This window comes from Heterocephalus glaber, unplaced genomic scaffold (assembly GCF_053883595.1).
Source record: "Heterocephalus glaber isolate CG9 unplaced genomic scaffold, H.glaber_assembly_v1.0 deba00001461, whole genome shotgun sequence".
In the NCBI taxonomy this organism is placed as follows: domain Eukaryota; kingdom Metazoa; phylum Chordata; class Mammalia; order Rodentia; family Bathyergidae; genus Heterocephalus; species Heterocephalus glaber.
This window is the reverse complement of record NW_028258308.1, coordinates 23,978,506-24,001,252: the sequence shown is the minus strand read 5'-3', so window position 1 is coordinate 24,001,252 and position 22,747 is coordinate 23,978,506. Positions and strand designations below refer to the sequence as shown.

Here is a 22,747-nt window from a genome sequence, read left to right as displayed (position 1 = left end):
CCCGGCCCCCGTGGAAATGAGAAGATACATACAAGCCTCAAAAACAGACTTCTGGATCAACTATAGCAACCCCAAAGGGAAATGAGATGGAACAATATGATACTCAATCACCTGGACTCTCTGAACTGGCAACAAAAGAGGATCTGGGAAAAAGGAAATCAGAAATAATTACTCAGATAACAGCAAAGACTGCGCTCATGGTGCAAGACATGATTAATAAATCTAGAGACGACACAGATAAAAAAATAGAGGATCTGAGGAACATGATGGAATCCCAACATAGGAAACAAATGGAATCCATAAAACAGATACAAACACATTTCCAAGAGATTAAAAACTCCATTGAAAGTCTGCACAGCAGAATGAACCAATGTGAGGATAGAATTTCACATATAGAAGATAAGATTGCAATTAGTGAGGAGGAAAAGAAAAATTGCTTTAAAATTGTAAGGGAACATGAGAAATCAATCCAGCAGCTGCTAGACAATGCAAAGAAGAATAAACATAAGACTGATTGGAGTCAATGAAGAAAGAGGAGAGAGTGCAGATGACATAAAAAAAACTCTTCACAGAAGTGATGGCAGAAAACTTCCCAAGGAGGGGAAAAGAACTTGACATACAGATAAGTGAGGGATATAGGACTCCAGCCAGCCTTTATCAAAAAAAAATCTACACATAGGCATATAATAGTTAGGATTCCAGAAATCCAACAGAAGATCAAAATTCTATAAGCAGTGAGAGGAAAGAAACAAATCACATACAAAGGAAAGCCCATCAGAATTACAGCAGACTTCTCAGTGCAAACCCTCAAGGCAAGAAGAGCTTGGAGTGATGTATTTCAAGCCCTAAAGGAAAACAGCCTCCAACCCAGACTGATGTACCCTGCAAAACTATCTTTCAAAATTCATGGAGAAATAAGATACTTTCATGACAAAGAGCACCTCAGGAACTTCATGAATACCAAACAGGCACTCCAAAAAATTTTAGACAATACCCTAGGAAAAGACAATGAGGATCACAACCCCAGGAAACCCAGCAGAATGAATCCATTGCGCGTGACAAATTAAACAGAAAGGGGGAGAATCCAACAAAAAGAAAAAGTTATGACAAGGCTTTGAAAACTTTTGACTTCATCTCCCTAATGAGTATAGAATTCAATCCTATTACTGTACTGATTAGTATTTTTCTGATTCTAGAATTGCACACCATTCTTTGTGCTATACTGGCTATTTATCATCTTCTTATGTCTACATTTTAATTGGGTTGTCTATTAATGAGCTCTAAGAATTCTTTGTATATTCTGGTCATAGGTTATATGTATTGTAAATATGGTCTAAGGACTACTTTTCATTTTAATGATGTCATTTAAAGTTCTAAATTTTGATGGAATCTCATCAATTTTTTTTCTTTTATACATCATGTTTTTTATATGCTAGGTAGTTCTTGCCTACCCTGAATTCATAAATATTTTCCCTTATAATTTATTCTTAAAGTTTTATACTTTTAGGCTTTCTTATTTAGGTTCATAGATCCCTTCAAGTTATTTTCATGTATGGAAAAAAAGGGTTGAGGTTAATTTTTTATATACAGATACCAGGTGTTCTAGTGCCATTTGCTGAAGACACTATCTCTTCCTCGGCTCTTGAATCAAGTTTATATTCTATGAAATGCTAATGTTAAATAATCTTTCAAAACTCAGTGGACTATATATGTGTGGTTCTATTTCTAGATTCTCTGTTTTATTCAGATGATCTATAAGTCTTTCCTTATACCAACACTGCCTTGATTACTGTAGCTTTAGAAGAAGTCTTAAAATTGGGTGCTAAACGTCTTCCAACACTGTTTTTGTTTTTGTTTTTGGCTTTTCTGGGTCCTTTGTACTCCTACATAACTTTTAAATTTCAATATCCAGTTCTTCATTTATAGCAAGTATACACAGACCTGAATTTTTATATATACCTTGGGTTTTCCAATCCTGCTAAATTCAAGTACAAGTTCTAGGGGCTCCTAGCGATTTCTTAGTATTTTCTCTGTAGATGATCATTTCATCTACGTATAAAGATTTTGCTTCTGCCGTGCCAATCCTATCCTAGTTGTGTCATTTTATTGCCAGGCTATTTTGGTTTAGACCTATGCTTCAAAGTCTAGTGGACAGATGAAGAGTAGGCATATATGCCCCTGTTCCCCACTTTAGGGAGAAAGCATTGTATTGTCTCCATTCATAGGAGTTTTTGTTGGAAGTATGGAGTCCATGTCTTTGATCTGTTGAGAAGGTTCTGTTCTACTTCTAGGCTCCTGACAGCTTTTACCCTGAACAGCTGTAGAATTTAGCCCAATACTCTTTCTCCAACCAGTGGCAGGATCATATGGCTTTCTCCTTTCCTCTGTTACAATGATGACTTTTGGGGGTGGATCTTCCAATGCTGAACCAACACTATCATCCCTATAACAAAACCACTTTCTACATACTCCCAGATCTGACTTCTAAGAGTTTGTTTTGTTAAACAAATTTCTATCTATGTTCATACTTTTTTCTTCTATTATCTTTATCCATTGTGCTTTTAGGATTAGCACAATGTTGAGTTCCTAAAATGAGGGGAGAAGTGTTTCTTCTTTTTTCTGCTTTAAATGTTTGATATAATTTATCAGTTAAAATGTACATGAGCCTGCTGTTGTCATATAGGTAGGTTTTCAAGCTAGGAATATACTTTCTTTAATACGTGCTATTCAAATTTTATATTTCCTCCAGAGTTAGTTTCATTAATTTGTCTTCTAAGTTACTTCTTAGAAGTCGTCAAATTTATTTCAAAAAAGATTTTTGTAATATGCTTTCTATATCCTTTTAAATTCTGTAAAATCTGTGGTAATGTCTCCTAGATCTTAATATTGCAATTTTAAAAATGTATAACTGATATTGTGTAACAGGAAGAAAAGGTCTAAAAGAGCAGGGGAATTGGGAGGGGTAGGGGAAAGGAAAAAAGGGAAAGGAAAAAATATGAGAAGAGGAAAAAAATGGAAACAAGGTCTTTGCAAATAGGGAAGGGTGGAGGGGGTGAAGGGAGGGCAAGGGAAGGGGAAAAAAAAATAAGAACCAAGAGACTCAAGTAATGGTACAAGATCCCAATGATGAATGTAACTGTATTTTATACCTAAAATGTACCAATAAAGTTAGGGGGGGGGGAAGAATTAAGATGTTATGTATGTGTACCAACTCCTCACTGTAATCACTATGTACTGCAAACATGCACTACTAATAATAAAACCTTTAATAAGAAACATAGCTGATGAGAAAATATTGAGGAACCAACTGGCATTCTTGGCTGGCTCCTCCCACTGTCTTCCTGGAAGAACCTCTGGTGCCTCCAGGAGCAGCAGTATGAGGACGGATGGCCAGGATGTGTTTCTGGAGGTCTCCTGCAAAGTCCCCTGGTGTCTCATACTAAATCACATCCTTATAAAGATTCTCTAACAGAGATGGCTTAATGGTTTGAATACCAGTTTCCTTACATTATTGTGTTTTTCCATCAGTCCAGAACTCAGACCAAAGAGAGAGTTGTCATCCACTGGACCCAGAGATTACAGTGAGTATTACCCAGGTTTTTTTTCTTTAACCCCTAGCTTAAATCTATGTGTCCTACAAAGTTTGACTCTCTTATTTTAGTAAAATATGCATAAAATTTATCATTTTAATCATATTATTTTATTTACTTTGGTTTTTTGAGATAGGGTCTCACTATATAGTTCAGGCTGGCCATGAACTAATTGTGATTCTCTTGCCTCAGCCTCCCAAGTGCTGGGATTATAGGCATGTCCCACCATGCTCAGCACCATTTTAACCATATTTAATTACCACAGTTCTATGGCACTAAGTACATGACATTGTGCAACCATTAGCATGTCCAGAACTTTTTCATCTTTCTGAACTAAAATTCTGTGTCCAGGAAGGTTTACCCATGTTGTATCATGTCGAAATTATCTTCCTTTTTAGGGCTGAATAATATTCCATCACATGAATCAACCACATTTTGTTTACCCATCCATCCATAAATGGACACATAGATTGCTTCTATCTTTTGGCTACTGTGAATCATACTGCTATGAATACAGGAATACAAATACCTGTTCTAATTCCTTCTTTTCTTTCTTTTGGACATATACTCAGAAATAGAATTGGCAGATCTTGTGATAATTCTATGTTTAATGTTTCTGAGACACACACAGAGAGAGGTGACTGCCATGTGAGCACAGTCACACACAGGGAGAAAACAGCCCAAATGAAGACAGGCAAAGACAGGAACTGTGCTGACAGAAGGCAAGGAGCAGGCAGACCACCAGGAGAAAGGAAGAGGCAAGGAAGGACCGGCTGTCATAGGCAGCAGAGGGAGAATTGTCTTACCAGTGCCTTCCTCTCAGACTCAGCTTTCAGAACTGTGAGACAACAGATTCCTGGGGTTCTTAAGCCACCCAGTTTATATACTTTTGTTATGAGAGCCCTAGAAACTAAAACTAAATATATATATTTTTTTCAAGTCCTTTTATAGATTAGTCGTCTGGAATTCAGAACTCAACTCCTATTATTAAATACTATCCATAGGGCTGGTGGCATACTCAATGGTGGAGCACTTACCTAGCTTGCAAAAAATTAATAATTAGAAATATATAAATAAAATACAAATGTGCATAATTATTAGGATTCCAGACAACCTACTGGTGATACTTCAATCCATAAATGCAGCATTATTTATTGCCCCATAGTACTGCTATTTTTACAGACAGTAAGTTAGACAGAGATTAACATGCAGTCAGAGAAGGATTGGGCCTTTGAGGAAGTCAGCACAGAAGATGAGACCCATCAAGTTCATGACTGGAGCCAAATCTGAAGAGAGCCAGGCCTCAAGATGGAGACATTACCTGGTCCAGTGGGCCCAGATAGGCATCAGGCCCATAGGTGCATGACCAGAACCTCTGGACCATACTCCCATTCCTTTCCAGGAATGCCTCTGATCTTTCCATATACCCTTGCTATGTAAATGTTCCCTAATGGATCACTATTAGCTAAGCAACTATACTTATAATCCTATAGGATTAGACCCGAGTTGTATCAATATTGTAATTTTGCTAAATAAATTATCCTTTACAAAGAGCAGTCATCCACTCAGGACACTTCCTGGAAATCCAGGAGCTATTCTTTTCCTTATTTCCAATAAAACTCTCCTAACTTCTTTCAGTTCACAACTTCATTCCTCAATGTTGTGAGACCAGCACATCTGACATCTAATAGGTTCAGAGTTAGTTTCCCCATTATATAATGAAGCCCCAGTGAGATCACTGGAAAGAGACAAGAGTTTGCTTTTGTTTCAGGGCACCCCTAAAATATTTCAACTGGATTCTGGATTGTGACTCATTCAGATAATCAAGAACTGTCATCCCTTGGTTGTTGGTTGCTTATTCTTTGTTTTTTGTCAAAATGATAATATGGTAGATTTAAGTTGAGAGCATGGAAAGATTGTGATGCCTTTTATGTTTGGGTTTCTTTGATGGGAAATCTTTTATTTTGAAAAAGGGGCCTTGTACTCCTTCCTTACCTTGTTTGGCAGTTACAAGATGTGTTGGCCTCACTGGGATGGTTTTGGGACTTCCAATTGGGTTGTAGCTCAGGGTGTTACTATTATCAAGAAATGGTAATGCACTTTTCTTTGTAATCCTGAGAATCTTTTTCTTTCCAACTGGAGGCTTCTGAACCCTTAGAAAATGCGTACTTATCTACAAAGGTATCAAAGATAAGAGGCACTTGCTCTCTTCCCAGAAATAGGAAGAGACAGCAGGAAGTGCTAAGACATGTAGTGACCTCCACAGGCATTCCATTTAGACCACATATCCCATCCCTGGGTTACAAGGGACTTGGAAATTGTGCTCATCCAGCAACATACAATGTAAGGTTGTGGCCTATCCAGTGTCTTGAGCAAGGGTCTCTCCCGCAACTGGCAAGTGAAAACCTCATCCTGAGATACTATAGGAGAGAACTGATCTCCAGGTGACACTGGAGGAAGCTATCTCCAAAAAGCATGAACATTTATGAGCCCTAAACACTATAGCTTGAAGGAGCACCTCCAATCTGCCCTTCTGGTCTCTGTCTCTGTATCTATCTCTGTCTCTTCCTCCCTCCCTCAATTAGAAAACAAAAAATTGTTATTCAGATCACTTTCTCATTGGTTTAATTTTCTGTTTGGCAAGGCTTTCCTTCTTAAACAGGGCTGTTATAGTGGTAGTCAACTATAGCTGCTGTTTTTAGAGACCAGAAACTCAGCCTAAGAAAGCTTTCAGTCTTGTCTTCCTGTCCTTGGGGTAGTGAGGATTTGGGAAATAGTGATGAGCCCCATAAAGTTCCTGTGCCTGGCATAGAGAGTTACTATTGGCTCATGCATTCTTCTATCCCTTCTCCACTGCCACTCCCCCAAGAAATAATGCAGTTATCAGCAGCAAGTTATCCAGGGTGAATCTCTTCCCTCTGACTGACAGATTCTAGGACTCTCAAGTGACTAGGATTTTCATCTTTGCAGGATAATGAGTTTCCCCTTCCTGTGACCCTTCAATGTCTGTACTGAGACTGTACCTGGCTAGTGGTCCCATGACTCCACAGTGAAGCTGGCCCTCACTTTCATTGGTTAGAAAAACTGTTCTGTTTGAAGGATGTTCCAAAGGAGGCATGTATCTCATGTCACCCTAAAGGATTCTTTTGTGGATGGATGAAACATCTCCATAGGACTCATGTCTTGCATTTCCCATTCCCTCTGACTGACCCCTGGGCTACATTCTTAAAAACTGGTCTAGGTTTAATCCCCAAACCCTCAAAATATGAATGAAAAAGTTTGTTTCAATTTGTCTGTCTTTCTGCCCTTAGGGTAGAGCTAGGAACTAGGGAATCTCTCTACTCCCTGCTCTCCTTCCCACACCGCTCGGAAATGCCACTTAGATGGACTGGACGGATTGGCTTTAAGGTAGGGCCATTACTGCTCAGCTGATTTCACTGAGAGAATAGAAAGCATTTGTAGTTTGATAAGTTTTAAATAAAAGAGGTATTAAGAGAGTCGACAGCCGCAGCCCCTAGTCTCCAGAAGACTGCTTTCTCTTCCCTGATTTCTCTCCAGAACATGTCACAGGCTGGCAACCAAATTCTATATTCAGAGACATGGCAACCGAGGGCTGAAAAAGGAAAAGCATATAGCTAAGTATGGGTCAAGGGGTCACAGGATCACTAGGAAGGGGGTGCAGGTACCAGTAGGAGCACAGTCCAGTTCTGACCACTTCCTTGAGCACCTCCAGCTTACCACCACTGCACTGAACAAGGTCAGATAAAGGAACAAAACAAGCACAGATGGGCAGGGATGCCTTCTCTCCCTTGGTTTCTTTTCAAATGAGAAAGCTCTATGTAGCACTGTTATAAGTAGATTCCTCTCTGCTTGTTTAATCTGTGTCACTAACTGGTTAAAGTACCTACAGCTGCTTCATTAAAGACTTTTTTTTTTTAAGGCTCATATCATTTTTATTTTTCCTTTTATTTTTGACCTTGTAAATTTCTGACTCTTTTTGGGCTTTCCATCAAACATTGGTTGTATAGATTTTTCAGGGCAGCCAAACTCACTTAAAAACATTACTGGATGAGGGGACGAGGACTTACCAATAAAAGTTTAAATTTTGAGAACATAAGGTTATATATATGATTTAGGTTAATATGTTTGTTTCTGTATGTTAACTTTCAGATATATGTTATCCTCCAAAGGTTCTACTTAAGTTGGCTTATAGGTAAATAGATACTCAAGATATTAACCCAAATGCTTGTGGTTCATGTAGCTTAACAGTAGCTAATTTAAATCAGTTAATAAGAATTAAGATTTAAGTTGGTGACATGTTTCCATCTATTTTAGTCAGTCAAGATAATATAAAAATTGGTTTTATAAAGTCTGTTGTCTGTGTACAATAACTTAAGAGTCTTTGCTTGGTCAAAAACAATGTCTATATATCTATCTATACAGATATATATCTACACAGATATAGAGATAGCTTGAAAAAGTGTTGACTATTATGATTTGGTTCTCATGAGTCATCTAAAGTAATTGTTAAGATAAATAAGTAGGAACCCCTTGGCCTTGGGGAACTGCTGGACAAAACTCCTCTCTGTGGCTGAAAAAGTAGTTGTCTAAACCAATTTGTTCAATTTTCCCCACTGAGGGGACTGTTCCAGTTTTTACCTCAGTCTTATGATGGCACATCCCAACAAACAATATTAAATAAATTATTATGATACATTTAATTGGCTCTAATTCAAAGGTTAAGCTTTCTATGTCTAAAACAATAAGGTTTCCTTAAGATACAGTGGTACCTTGGTTCACGAACTTAATTTGTTCTACATTTTGGAAAAGATGGCCACATTTGTGTTTGTGTGGGAAAGATGGCTGTGGTCATGTTTGTTACCCAATGCAGTTTGCAAACAAAAACGATTCTGACAAATGCTTCTGTTTGCAAACCAAATTGTTTTTAAACAGAAGCATTTGTGAACCAAGGTACCACTGTATTAAGATGTTCTTGATTAAACTTACAAAACTAAATTAAAAAGCAAAGGTTTTTTTCCATTATTAAGCATTTGGCTACTAAAAAGTGAGGTTTAAGAGTTAAAGAGTGCTTAAATGATAGCCTATAAAATGTTTTTAATATCAGTTTATGATTGGTTAAACAAACAACCATTATCTTAGTTTATGACATAGCTTATGTATTTGGGAATATATGTATACATCTAAAAAAAATATGCTGTGAATCCAAGTCTTAAAGTGAAGTTTATACAGTTAAGACTACATATGTTTAATGCATAAAATAGGTGCTTTCTTTTATACAACATACACCTACTATACCTTAAATATGTTAAATGATCATGATTTTTTACATTTCCTTAAATATGGTTCTGCCATTCATAACTTGATCTACATCTACTAGCTTTGATTACACAAGCATTTTGTAATTGTATAAAACAGATACATGTATATAGGGGGTAATAAGTCTATTTGCAGTCATTAACACTGTTTTCTAAATTTATCAGAGCACTAAAGATGTCTTTAATTCTTGTCAGTATATTTACACCCTGCAAAACCTGTTAAAGGAGTCTAAATTTTGCCTTAAGAATAAAAACAAATATACGTAAAGATTTCTTTATAGTTCTGATGCTAATTACTGGTAACCTCATGTTATATTAAATGTATTTGTGTTTTCCAAGTGTACAAGTCTTCAAAGAAACAAAATTGAAAAAACATCTGATCACACTAGTGACTTCCAGGTTGAAGCTGTTTATGGTGATAAACTTCTTCAGGCATGCGGCTTTCCCTTACTTGTGTTCCAACAAGTAAGCCATTTAGGTGAGGTAGGTACCTTTTCAGGCTTATGCTTGTTTGATTGTTATGTAGTTGTGTTATAAAAATGAAAGCTATCTAAACACTTTGTTGTCCAGGAAATGTTACTCTAAAGACTGGATATTAATAAACTATAAAGAACATCTACAAACAAGTACATTCTACTTCAATGGCTGGCACTTATTAAAAGATACAGTAAAAAATTTAGGTAAAAGTTTCTTTTTGTCATGTAATACTTTGTAATTACCTAAAAGTAAGTGACTAAAAGGTTATTTTATACGAAAATGGAAATTTAAATGTATTTCAGAGATAATAACAAAACATAATTACTCTAATGTAATAATGTCATCATGATTGTCATGGTAAAACACTATGTTGGTCTTGATTTTAAATTTTCCCCATAAAACTTTATAATTGTTATTTGTTAACATTCTACAGGAATTTAACTTCTAAGACAACCATGACTGGTAAAAAAAAAAGTTTATACTTTATATTTCAAAAATAACTGTTCATACTTTATATTTCAAGGTACTTGATACCCAGATAAGATTATGATAGTTGTTGTAGTCAGGGTTTGCAAGGGAATAGATTTAATACAAGACACATAATTTATAGATTTTTTTTTTTTCAGGACCAGAGATCCAACTCAGGACCTTGAGCTTGCAAGGCAGGCAACAGCGCCACTGAGCTAAATCCCCAGTCCTACAAAATTATTTTATAATATTCATCCAAAAAGTCAAATGCAGAGGAGTGCAAGAGATCTGTCCACATGCTAGAGACCCAAAGAGTACAACCAAGGGCCTGGATCCTATGCCAATGTCTCATGCAAATCCGTATCAAGGATCTGCACTGGGAAGGCCCAAAGGCCAGTGGTGGAAGCTAGAAAGTCTGCACCAGCAGGGTGAAGGATCTGTGCCACCGGGCTGAGGGATCTGCACTGGAGCCAGGAAGCAATGCTCAGGGCCAAGACCAGAGCTCCCCTGATGAGAACAGCAGCCATCCCCAGTGACAGCGAGGACCCAAGCTTCTCCGATAACAAGAATAGCCAAGTTCTCATCAGGAAAACCAGCCGCAGCAAGCCTCCTGAGAAAAATCAACACCATATAATCTTCTCCTCTAGTTCTCTTTTTATGACATTGGCAACAATCCTCAGGTGGATTTTCTAGAACCATGCTCATTCAGTTCAGCTGGGCATTCCAAATTGACGACTAGTTAATCCACCACAATAATTAAACCTGCTCCCACTTCAGTACTGGTGTAACTGATAACAACTGAGGCATGGAAAATAAAGTGAAATAGATAACTGGACTAAGAGGACAGCCAATATTTTGGAGCGGGCCCTCTAAAGACAAAAAGGACCCAGGATACGAGGCAACCTCTCAATAGAAGCCTAAAATTCTAGTGAGTCACCCAACCTCATGAGAAGAGAGACTGCTGGACCTCGGAGTCAACCAATGTACAGTATGATCAAAAGGAGGGTCACCAAAGAGGAAAGCATCTCCCATGCTTCAACAGGAAGCCACACGGTCAAGCAAGACTGTGGCCCATCCTGGCAGCTGACACTGACAGAGGAGCTAAGAGGGTCTACAAATGGGTCCAAAAGTAGCCATTGAGGAGACTTAAGTGACCTTGACATCCAAAGCAAGAGGTTAATTTTGATAAGCACAGGTCTCACTTTAACTTGGACTGAAACACAGAGCAGAAAAGTATGATCAACAACATATATAAAAGAATAATAGTAATATAGGTGAAGGAAGAGGGCTCCAATTACTACACTGGCCCTTGCTAGAAACCTTTAGTTACACCTGTAGCTGATCACTATTATGGTTCAATAAGGCTAAAAAGCCACAGGAGCAGCTACAGAAACTCAGCAAGAATCTTTAAATTCCCTATCTAAAATAGTCCTTCAACAGACCACCAGACCAAGGTACTGAGTCTCACTGTTCCCGGCCCAGAGTTAGGGGCTTCTGAGCCGTCATCCCACTGCTCCTGGTCCAGAGGAAGGGGCTTCCCAGTCACCAGCCCTCCTGCTGCTCCCAGCCCAGAGGAAAGGGCTTTTGGGCCACTTTCTGTCCCGCTGCTCCTGGCCCAGAGGAAGGGGCTTCTGAGCCACCATCCCACTGCTCCTGGTCCAGAGGAAGGGGTTTCCCGGCCACCATCCCTCCAGCTGCTCCCAGCCCACAGGAAAGGGATTTTGGGTCACCATCCGTACCACTGCTCCTGGCCCGTGTCCCACCTCTCCCAGCTCAGAGGAGGTAATCCGTGCAGGCGCTAACAGCCCCCTACACCAGTCGAAATAAGAAAACACGTAAATAAGTCTCAAAACCAGACTTCCAGATCACCTACAGCAACCCCAAAGGGAAATGAGATGGAACACTCTGATACTCAACCACCTGGACCCACTGAACTGGCAACAAAAGGGGATCTGGAAAAAAGGAAATCAGAAATAATTTCTCAGATAACAGGAGAAATTGTGCCCCTAGGGCAAGACATGATTAATAAATCTAGAGAGGAGCTGAGGAACATGATGGAATCCCAACATAAGAAACAAATGGAATCCATAAAACAGATGCAAATAGATTTCCAGGACATGAAAAACTCCATTGAAAGTCTACACAGCAGAATGAGCCAATGTGAGGACAGAATTTCAGATATAGAAGATAAGATTGCAATTAGTGACCAGGAAAAGAAAAATGGCTTCAAAATTATAAGGGAACAGGAGAAATCAATCCAGCAGCTGCTAGATGATGCAAAGAAGAATAACATAAGACTGATTGGGCTCAATGAAGAAACAGGAGAGAGTGCAGATGACATAAAAAACCTCTTCACAGAAATAATGGCAGAAAACTTCCCAAGCATGGGAAAAGAGCTTGACATACAGATAACTGAGGCATATAGGGCACCAAATAGCCTTGATCAAAAATAATCTACACATAGGCATATAATTGTTAAGATTCCAGAAACACAACAGAAGAACAAAGTTCTCCAAGCAGTCAGAGAAAAGAAACAAATCACATACAAAGGAAAGCCCATCAGAATCACAGCAGAATTCTCAACACAAACCATCAAGGCAAAAAGAGCTTGGAGTGACATATTCCAAGCCCTAAAAGAAAACAGCCTCCAACCCAGATTGATGTACCCTGAAAAACTATCTTTCAAAATGGATGGAGAAATAAGATACTTTCATGACAAAGAGCACCTTAGGAACTTGGTGAATACCAAACCAGCACTCCAAAGAATTTTACACAATAGCCTAGGAACAGACATTGAGGATCACAACCCCAGGAAGGAAAACAGAATGAACCCATCCGGCAAGACAGGAAATTAAATGTAAAGGGGGAGAACCCAACAAAAAGAAAAAGTCATGGCAATGACAAGTCAATGCGTTTCAGTTATAACCATCAACATTAATGGTCTCAATTCACCAATCAAAAGAAATAGGCTGGCAGAATGGGCCAAGAAGCAAAATCCAACAATATGCTGCATACAGGAAACACACTTAATTCAAAAGGAAACTCATAGACTGAAAGTTAAAGGGTGGAAAACAATACTCCATGTGACAGGAACCTGAAAAAAAGCAGGAGTAGCTATTCTCTTGGAAGATCAAGTAGATTTCAAACCAACACTGATTAAGAGAGATGAAGAAGGACATTACATCCTTGTAAAGGGAAGAATCCAAGAGGAAGAGATGACAATCATAAATATCTATGCACCAAACACTAGTGCACCCAACTATATAAAACAAATACTAACAGACATGAAAAGTCATATATGCACTAATACAACTGTAGTGGGGGACCTCAACACCCCACTGTCACAAATAGATAGATCAACTAGACTAAAAATAAGTAATGAAATACTAGAACTCAATCGAACTCTTGAACAAATGAACTTAACAGATGTTTACAGAGTCTTCCAACCCACAAAATCAGAATACACATTCTTCTCAGCTGCACATGGGTCATTCTCCAAAATAGACCTCATACTCACACATAGAACATGTTTAAGTAAGTGCAAAGGAATTGAAGTTATCCCCTGTACATTATCAGACCATAGTGCGATGAAATTGGAGATCCATAGCAAAAGAAACTCAAAAAATGTCATAAACATGTGGAAATTGAACAACACACTTCTGAATAACCAATGGGTTACAGAGGAAATTAAAGAAGAAATCAGACAGTTCCTTCAATTAAATGACAATGACAATACAACATATCGGAATCTATGGGACACAATAAAAGCTGTCTTACGAGGGAAATTCATAGCAGTGAATATGCATATTAGGAAAACAGAACGAGCCCAATTAAACAACCTGATGCTGAACCTCAAGCTTCTAGAAAAAGAAGAGCAGGACAACCCCAAAGCTCATATAAGGGAGGAAATTATAAAGATCAGAGGAGAAATCAATGCAATGGAGACTAAGAGAATGATACAAAAAATCAGTGAAGCCAGGAGTTGGTTCTTCGAAAGAATCAACAAAATTGACAAACCCTTAGCCAACCTTATCAGAAAAAGGAAAGAAAAGGCCCAAATCCATGCAATTAGGAATGAAAAGGGTGAAATGACAACAGACCCAGCAGAAATCCAGAGGATCATCAATACCTACTTCCAGAACCTATACGCCAATAAGATGGACAACACAGAAGAAATGGACAGATTCCTAGACACATATGAATTACCAAAGTTGAATGAAGAAGACCTAAAAATTCTGAACAACCCAATATCAACCAGTGAAATTGAAAATGTAATGAAAAACTTATAAACTAAGAAAAGCCCTGGTCCTGATGGCTTCACTGCTGAATTCTACAAGACATTTAGAGAGGAACTGCTGCCACTACTGTTTAAACTCTTCAGTGAAATTGAAAGGGAAGCAATACTCCCAAATTCATTCCTGCAAGCAAGCATCACCTTGATCCCCAAAGCAGAGAAAGACCCAACTGAAAAAGAGAACTATAGGCCAATCTCACTAATGAACATAGATGCAAAAATCCTTAATAAGATACTGGCAAACAAAATGCAGAAGATCACCAAGAAGATCATACACCCTGATCAAGTGGGATTCATCCCAGGGATGGAGGGATGGTTCAACATATGCAAATCAATCAATGTAATACACTATATCAATAGAGTCAAGGACAAAAACCATATGATTAACTCCCTAGATGCAGAAAAAGCATTTGACAAAATCCAACATGCATTTATGATAAAAACCCTACAAAAAATTGGAATAGATGGTCTCTACCTCAAACTGATAGAAGCCATCTATGAAAAACCAACAGCCAGTATCATACTAAATGGTCAAAAACTGAAATCCTTCACACTCAAATCAGGAACAAGACAAGGATGTCCACTATCACCACTCCTGTTCAATATAGTTCTGGAAACATTAGCCACTGCAATTAGACAAGAGAAAAAAATAAAAGGAATAAAGATAGGTAATGAAGAAGTCAAATTGTCATTCTTTGCAGATGACATGATACTCTATATAGAAGACCCCAAGAACTCCACCAAAAGTCTTCTAGACTTAATAACCAAATTCAGTCAAGTAGCTGGTTACAAGGTCAACACACAAGAATCAATAGCATTCCTCTACACCAATGGCAGACTCACTGAGAGAGAAATAGGGCAAATAATTCCTTTCACAATAGCATCCAAAAAACTGAAATACCTAGGAATCATCCTAACGAAAGAAATCAAAGACCTCTTCTCTGAAAACCATGGCATTCTGAAAAGAGATTGAAGATGATATCAGAAAAGACATCCCCTGCTCCTGGGTAGGAAGGATTAATAGAGTGAAAATGGCCATACTTCCAAAACTGCTATATAGATTTAATGCAATTCCAATTGAGATCCCAGCAGCATACTTCATAGACCTCGAGAAAACAATCCAAAAATTCATTTGGAGCAAGAAGAGACCCAGAATAGCAAAAGCAATTCTAGGTAACAGAGACATGGCAAGGGGTATCACAATCCCCAACCTGCAACTCTACTACAAAGCTACTATGATAAAAACAGCATGGTACTGGCAAAGAAACAGACTTGAGGATCAGTGGAACTGATTAGAAGATGCACAAACAACGCCAGACACACTCAGCCATTTCATCTTCGATAAAGGAGCCAAACACCCTCACTGGAGGAAAGATAGCCTCTTTAATAAATGGTGCTGGAAAAACTGGGCTTCAACTTGCCAAAGATTAAAACTAGACCTGTATCTCTCACCATGCTCTAAACTAAAATCAAAATGGATTAAAGATCTAAATATTAAAATAGAAACTCTAAACCAGTTGGAACAGAGGTTAGGTAGAACCCTTGAAGACATCGGTGTAGGAAAAGATTTTATGAACAAAACCTCAGTTGCCTGTGAACTAGCACAAACAATCAACAAATGGGATCTCTTCTTATTAAAAAGCTTCTGCACAGCAAGAGAAACCACCAGCAGTGTGAAGAGACAACCCACAATGTAGGAAAAAATCTTCACCTGCTCTTCCTCAGACAAAGGTCTACTATCTCGAATCTATAAAGAACTTAAAAAGATCAGACCTCCCAAATTTTAAGACCCAATCCAAAAATGGGCATCTGAAATGAACAGACATTTCTCACACAAAGAAGTAGAAATAGCAAATAAATACATGAAAAAATGCTCAACATCACTGGTCATTCGAGAGATGCAAATGAAAACAAGGCTGAGATTCCACTTCACTCCAGAACGAATGGCTGCTATCATGAAATCAACCAATAACCAAATACCTCAAAGAACTAGGACTGGAAGTCCCATTTGACTCTGCTATTCCACTGCTGAGGATCTTCCCCAAAGAGTTAAAAGAATCATACCACAGTGATATATGTGCACCCATGTTCATAGCAGCACAGTTTGTAATAGCTAAAACTTGGAAACAGCCCAAATGCCCATCAACTGGAGACTGGATCAAGAAAATGTGGTTTTTTTATAAAATTGAGTACTACTCAGCCATAAAAAATGAGAAATTAGAGACATTTATAGCTAAGTGGATGCACATTAAGGCAATAATCTTAAGTGAAATAAATAGGACACACATGTAAATACCAAATAGTTTCTCTGGTGTGAGAAACTGAAAGTGTAAATAAGGACTAAAATGTATAATAGGTCATGTGAAATAGGAAGAAAAGGGGCAAAGGGGAAGGAAGTGGGAGGGCTAGGGGAAAGGACAGAAGGGAATGGGATTAATATGAGAGAATGGAAAAATAGGAACAAAATCTTTGTAAATAGGGAGGACTGGAGGGGTTGGAGGGCTGGGCAAGGGTGACAAAATAAGAACCAAGAGAGAATATGTAAAGGTGCAAATTTCCAATTTTGAATGTCATTATATTGTATACCTAAAATGTACCAATGTTTAGAATAAATAGTCGATAATGCAAAATAGGAAGAAAAGGTGAAAAGGGGTAGGGGTAGTGGGAGGGGCAGGGGAAAGGAAAGAAGGGAAAGGAAAAATGATGAGAAATGGAAAAAATGGAAATAAAGTCTTTGTAAATAGGGAAGGGTGGAGGGCATGAAGGGAGGGCTAGGAATGGGGAAAAAATAAGAACCAAGATGCAGTATGTAAAGGTACAATTCCCAATGAGAAATGTAATTGTGTTGTATACCTACAATGTACCAATAAAAGAATTTAATACAAAAAAAAAATAAAATAGTCCTTCAATACCACAGAGACCTTGATCTCCTCACAGCCAAAACCAGAAGACCTTCTGTTCTCATAAATAAAACCTGTTATCCTTACATATATAATTCATATCAGGTGTAAAAGGATCTTAATAAAAGAAATATCAGACTTACAGATAACCTTCATGAACAGGTAGGTCTAGGACCCAGCTGGTTACAACCCTTACTCCAATCCCTTAAAAACAGCATCTAGACGTGGCTCCTTCCCCAATCTGTCTTTCTACTCTGGATCTTATGTTTAGACCATGCATGCTTAATCTCTTGGTAAAATCTGTTCATTCTCACCTAGAGGCTGTCAAATTCCAAATGATCATGCAGATGGAAATCAATTATAAATGTGCAGGACTCTTTTTCTGGGGCCCACTAGATCAACCTTGTAAAGTGTCCATAACTGCTAAACCCCAACATGACTTCTATCCAAGGCCTCTTAAATCTAGCTCTCTGGAGAAAATCCCTGATTGCCATCTCCCCTATAACAACCCTCTCAGCTTGAAGCAGCTACACTGGATCTTTGCTCATTCTCCCATAATGCCAGGTAGGGATACTTCTTTATAAGGAGTAATATTATGTGAGACCAAAGCGACTCCATTTTGCTAAAATCCACCACTCCCCTAGTCTCTCACAAATTAATGGTTAAAATGTCCTTGCTTTGGGACAAAAGATACAATCTGTAACGAAGCAAAGTTCCTGAGTTAATTACGCAGCCATCTGTTTGCCCAGGAAATGAATGTTCTGGGCCCACTATCCATAGAACAATCTGTAGATGTGCTGTCAGTACGTAATGGTCGTGACTATTAGTCAGTGTGTCTGCTGACCATCAGTACGTGACAGTCGGCCACTAACCTTTGTCCCTCTTTTCCCCCGTAAAACCTACATGTAACCGCCCCTCAACCCCCCCGCCCGCGATGAACCTAGCCAATCAGAAATGTACACTTCATACTTGCTAAATGTCAACCAATTATGTAGCTGCTAAGTGGAAAATCCCCAAACCTTGCTGTAACCACAATAAAAACCCTGCTAATTTGAAATTCAGGGCTCTCAATTCTGATCCGCTGCGTCGGTGACAGTTGTGAGCCCCTGCTCGAGCTTGAATAAACGACCCTCGTGTGCTTACATCGGGATTGGCTTCCTGGTGGTCTTTGGGACTACGCGATCTGGGGCACAACAATTATAGACAGCTAAATTAGAAATTAATATGCACTCAGAGTGGAACTGGGCCCTTGAGGAAGTCAGCACAGATGAGACACAAAGATTATGGCTGGAGGTGAATCTGAACAGAGTCAGGCCTCCAGATGGTGATGCAATAGCCAGGGATGCAAGGCTCCCTACAGATAAACAGCGACTGGAGATTATACTGTAATTAGCACCACCTGGTCCAGTGGGCCCAGACAGGCACCAGACACATAAGTGGGTCACCAGAATATCCGGACCCACTCCTTTTCAGGAATGCCCTTGTTTTTTTCCATATACCCTTGCTACATGTCTTAATATCAGCTTAGTGACTATACTTTTAATACTGTAGGCTAATATAGTTGGATCCATGTTGTACCCATGTTGTGATTTTGCTGTATAAATTACCCTTGATAAAGAGTTTCAGCAGCCACACACTTGGGACCTCTCCCACAAATCGAGGAACTATTCTATTTTCCAACAAAACTCCCCTAACTTCCTCCTTTGGTTTCTGACTTCATTCCTCAATGTACTCTGCACATCTGACATCTAACAGGTTGAAAGTTGTTTTCCCCATAACTCTATTTCCCTCAGAATTTTGGGAAATGCACCGAACACTGCTCTTGGGTCTTGAAATATCAGCAACACATGTCCTTTGTCATAGGCACAGCTTCTAGGATAAAATCACTTTTTCTCCACTCTATCTAATGAGTACAGTGGAGACAGTGGTTACTCTTTCCCCAACCACTCAAAGAAAGTACTTCTGTGACTTACATTGCTCAGATGGTGACAGTGTCTCTATCCTTGTTTCTTTGCTCATACCAGCACACCAGTGCAGGTACTAATAAGAAAGATTAGATTCCTTTCAGATTTTCCTCTCCCTACTTGTAACAACAGCAAAAGTTAAAATAGTCCTTTATTTTGAGGATGAGTAGCAACAGGAAAAAAATCTGAGGTGAAGATGTTGGTGTAATCCAAAAGTATCCATCCTTAAATTGAGAGAAGCTTATACAGATGGCAACAGTTTAAATGCTTAGCAATATTAAAAACAAAGGAAACATATTTACTTTTACTATCATGCTAATTTGGAAACTTAAACCCCAGAGGGATAAAGATCGTTAAGAAGATTATCCCTCAGAATAGGTTCAGTGTGCTGCAACAATAACCAACTCCAAACTTCTATGACTTAATGCAAAAGTCTAGGGGTGTGAGCAGGGAGTTCTGCCCACATCCCTTGACTGACCATTCACTCAACAAAAACTTCACTCAGGGAAAGTTCCTCAACCACCAGGCACTAAGAAAAGTCCTCAGAAAACCATGTACTCCTTCCTTTCCTCCCTCTAAAGCTCCTACAAGAAGTGACACACAACATTTCTGATGATAAGTGACTAGGGTAAAGCAGGCCACAGGTTGACAGCCAACCTCTGGAAAGTTGAGAAGCACAACCTTACCCTTTTCCCAAAAGAGGGAGAACTGGAAATAGTTGTATGAAGCATTAATGTAATAAGGGAAGAATTTATTTCTCTAAAGAATTAATTATGTTACTGGACATGGTGGTGGACACCTGTAATCCTAGTGCTCTGGAAGGCTTCGGCAGAAAGATCTAAGTCAGAACCCAATCTGAACAATTTATTGAAGACAATTTCTCTTGTCTCGAAGTAAAAATTTTAAAAGGCCCGGGCTGTAGCTCAGTGTGAATGCCCTGGGTTTAATTGCCAGTACCATTAAAAAAATTATGTCCAAAAACAGAAAGAGAAGAAAGGTGACAAGACTAGCACATGGGAAAGCTAAGCACATGTGCTGTCAGTGTAAGCAAGACATGTACATGGAACATACAGTTTTCATATGTGAAAACTGCCTTGGGCGTGACAATTGAAGCAAAGCTTATTTTTGTTGTAGAGTTCTATTGGTATTTCCATTGTAGTTCATATAGGAATTTATTTCTGATGTTATCTTTTAACTTTTATAAGGAAGTACTCAGCTAATGTGAAAATATGTCTATTCTAAATGCATATTAAGAATTTAATACTTTATTGATATTTTAGGTTCCTGTTAACTACACACTGTATAACATAATAAGAAACTCCTGACAGAACAGCAAGACCAGTGAGGTGTCAAGTATGTCCTACAAAAAAAAAGCCAGAAGAGCAAAACATGTGTGCTGTCAGTGTAAGTGATATGTGTGTATGGAACATGCTGTTGTCATGTGTGCAGATTACCTTAGGTATGATAATTGAAGTAAAGTTTTCTGTAAAAAAAAAAAAACAAAAAACATTATGTTCATATTCTGCCTGTAGTACATCATACCAATTAAGACACTAAAATTTGTCATCAGTGACATTATAATCCCTTCAACTAAATGATAACATTTCAGCAATAATTATGTATCGGTAACTCACAGCTTGTACGGAATAAAAAAGAAAAAAACAGATGAGAAATAAGTGAAGGCCCCCATTTGTCATCAATATCTGTACTCAAAACATTAAGTGGTTTTTATGACTACAAACTCTGCCTGGCTGGTCACCTGGTTCATTTGAGAAGTTATAGATCACTATGATTTTCCTACATTTTTCAAAGGTAAATTCAGGCAATAAAACATGAGTAGACATTTAAAGTACTACCTCTGGGCCCAGACCATAAAACTCACATATATTCCTGCATGTTTTTTCTCCTTATATGACTTGACCCAGAACAATGCAAGCCAAGTGTCAAATTGTTAAAGGCAATGAACCACAACATGGAATAGGTCTGGATCCGTGATTCACTGCTTGGAGAATTACTATCCCCAGTCACAGGCCCCCATTCTGTCCCTCAGTCATCAAGAAATAAATTAGTATTGTATTTAAGCCTACTTTTTTGTTTTTTGGGGCAGAGAAGGTGTTATGGTGGATTATATTCTTAGATAATACTGTAAATAATTTGAAATAAGGGAATAATAGTTAAGAATTATGTCATTCTAGTCATCTTTTACTTTGTTAAGAGTAAAGATTTTGTAAACCTATGTGATCTGGAACTTCTCAGGGATAAATACAGAGTAGCTGATTCCATTTGGCCTATTCTTTTACTCACTGATGACTATTAGATATCGAAGGTAATGGGTTCTAAGACAGCCTGGGAAAAAAAGTAATGTCTTTGGTTGGGTATAGCTCCCAGTGGTAAACTACTTGCCTAGCATGCACAAGGCTCTGGGTTCTACCTCCAGCACCTGCCCACCCCCATACTTCTACATATTTGCACTTGTAAGGAGGAAAATAGTCCTCACCAAACAATAGTTTATCATAATGCATTCTTTTCACAGAGAACAACCTCCCTGTTCCTTTTTGTCTCTAAAATCTTCCCCAGGTTTGCCTCTTTCAAGAAACCTTCACATGTTAATTTAATGGCAGGAGGGGTGGCAAACTAGTTCTATAAAAAGCCAAATAGTAAATATTTTAGGTTTTATGGGACATACAGTTTGTGTTGCATTTATTCAACTCTGCTGCTGTGGAATGCAAGCAGCCATACACTGTATGAATCTGAATAAACATGACTGTGCTTCAAAGAGACAAGTTACAAAACAATAGATTGGTGGTGGGACAGTTTGGTCCTTGCATTTTAGTCCCTGTAACCCTGAACTCATTAATATCTAGTTCATCAATACAGGCTGTCATCTGTACTTCACCACCATTAAAATACATATTTCTTTTTCTTTATTTCTGAGCTCTTTTAGAGAGCTTATCTCAGTGCAAGGACACTATAGAGTCAATTCTCTGGGTAAAATTAATATTTATTTTTTTAAAATACATATACTCACAAAATCAGTTAAAACGGAGCTTCTAAACTGCCTCCCAGCAATATGAGAAATTACACCAAAAACTGGCTATTTTTCAAAAAGACTCCAGTCAATTATCACAGTCATAAATAATAAATTAAGAGGTCTCTGTGTTAACATTAGTTTAACTTTGTAAAAAAATTAAAAGCCTAACTGTGACTGTAGTAATTTTAAGCATATTTGACGCTGAGTTTCTACTCAGTGAATTTTTGTCAACAAGTTCAAGTTTGGCATAGCTGTCACAGATCTTACAATATAACACAGAAAGTGCACACTATTAGCAAAAATAAATCTTATCAGAATAGTGCAGTTTTAAAGAAAAGAACAGAAACTTGGCAAGTAATGAGTAATCAAATGTCTGCAAAGGAGCACATGTGAGTATACCCCGTACACCAAAGTTAACCACCCTTGATTAGACGCTGACAGAAAGAAAAGTGTAACTTTCTCACTCATCCCAAAGGCCATATGTAAATCCCATTCTTCCACCACTCTCTTCCTGCTGTTCTGGCCTTTCCTGAACCCTGTGTGGCAAGTTTTTGTAACTCTGGATCTTACATCAGACACCAGCAGATGCGTACCCAATGCTTATTCCATCCTTCTTCCCTGCTAGCAGAAACCTAAGTTTGTACAGATGTCCACACTGTCCTGAGTAATTCAGAAAAGACGCCAGCC

The 22,747-nt window shown here is 38.4% G+C and overlaps 1 protein-coding gene across 7 annotated transcripts in view; it reads right to left on the bottom strand.

Moving 5' to 3' along the window:
* Positions 1 to 22,747, bottom strand: part of Mtus1 (microtubule associated scaffold protein 1) — a 207,934-nt gene that overhangs the window by 150,806 nt on the left and 34,381 nt on the right. Inside the window, exon 1 of one of the 7 annotated variants that reach the window (XM_087217183.1) lies at positions 20,484 to 20,512. The exons of the other annotated variants lie outside the window; for them this stretch is intronic. The gene's annotated coding sequence lies outside the window, so the exon portion shown is untranslated. Of the gene's footprint in view, positions 1 to 20,483; positions 20,513 to 22,747 lie in introns of those variants that run through there. 7 annotated transcript variants of the gene reach the window in all.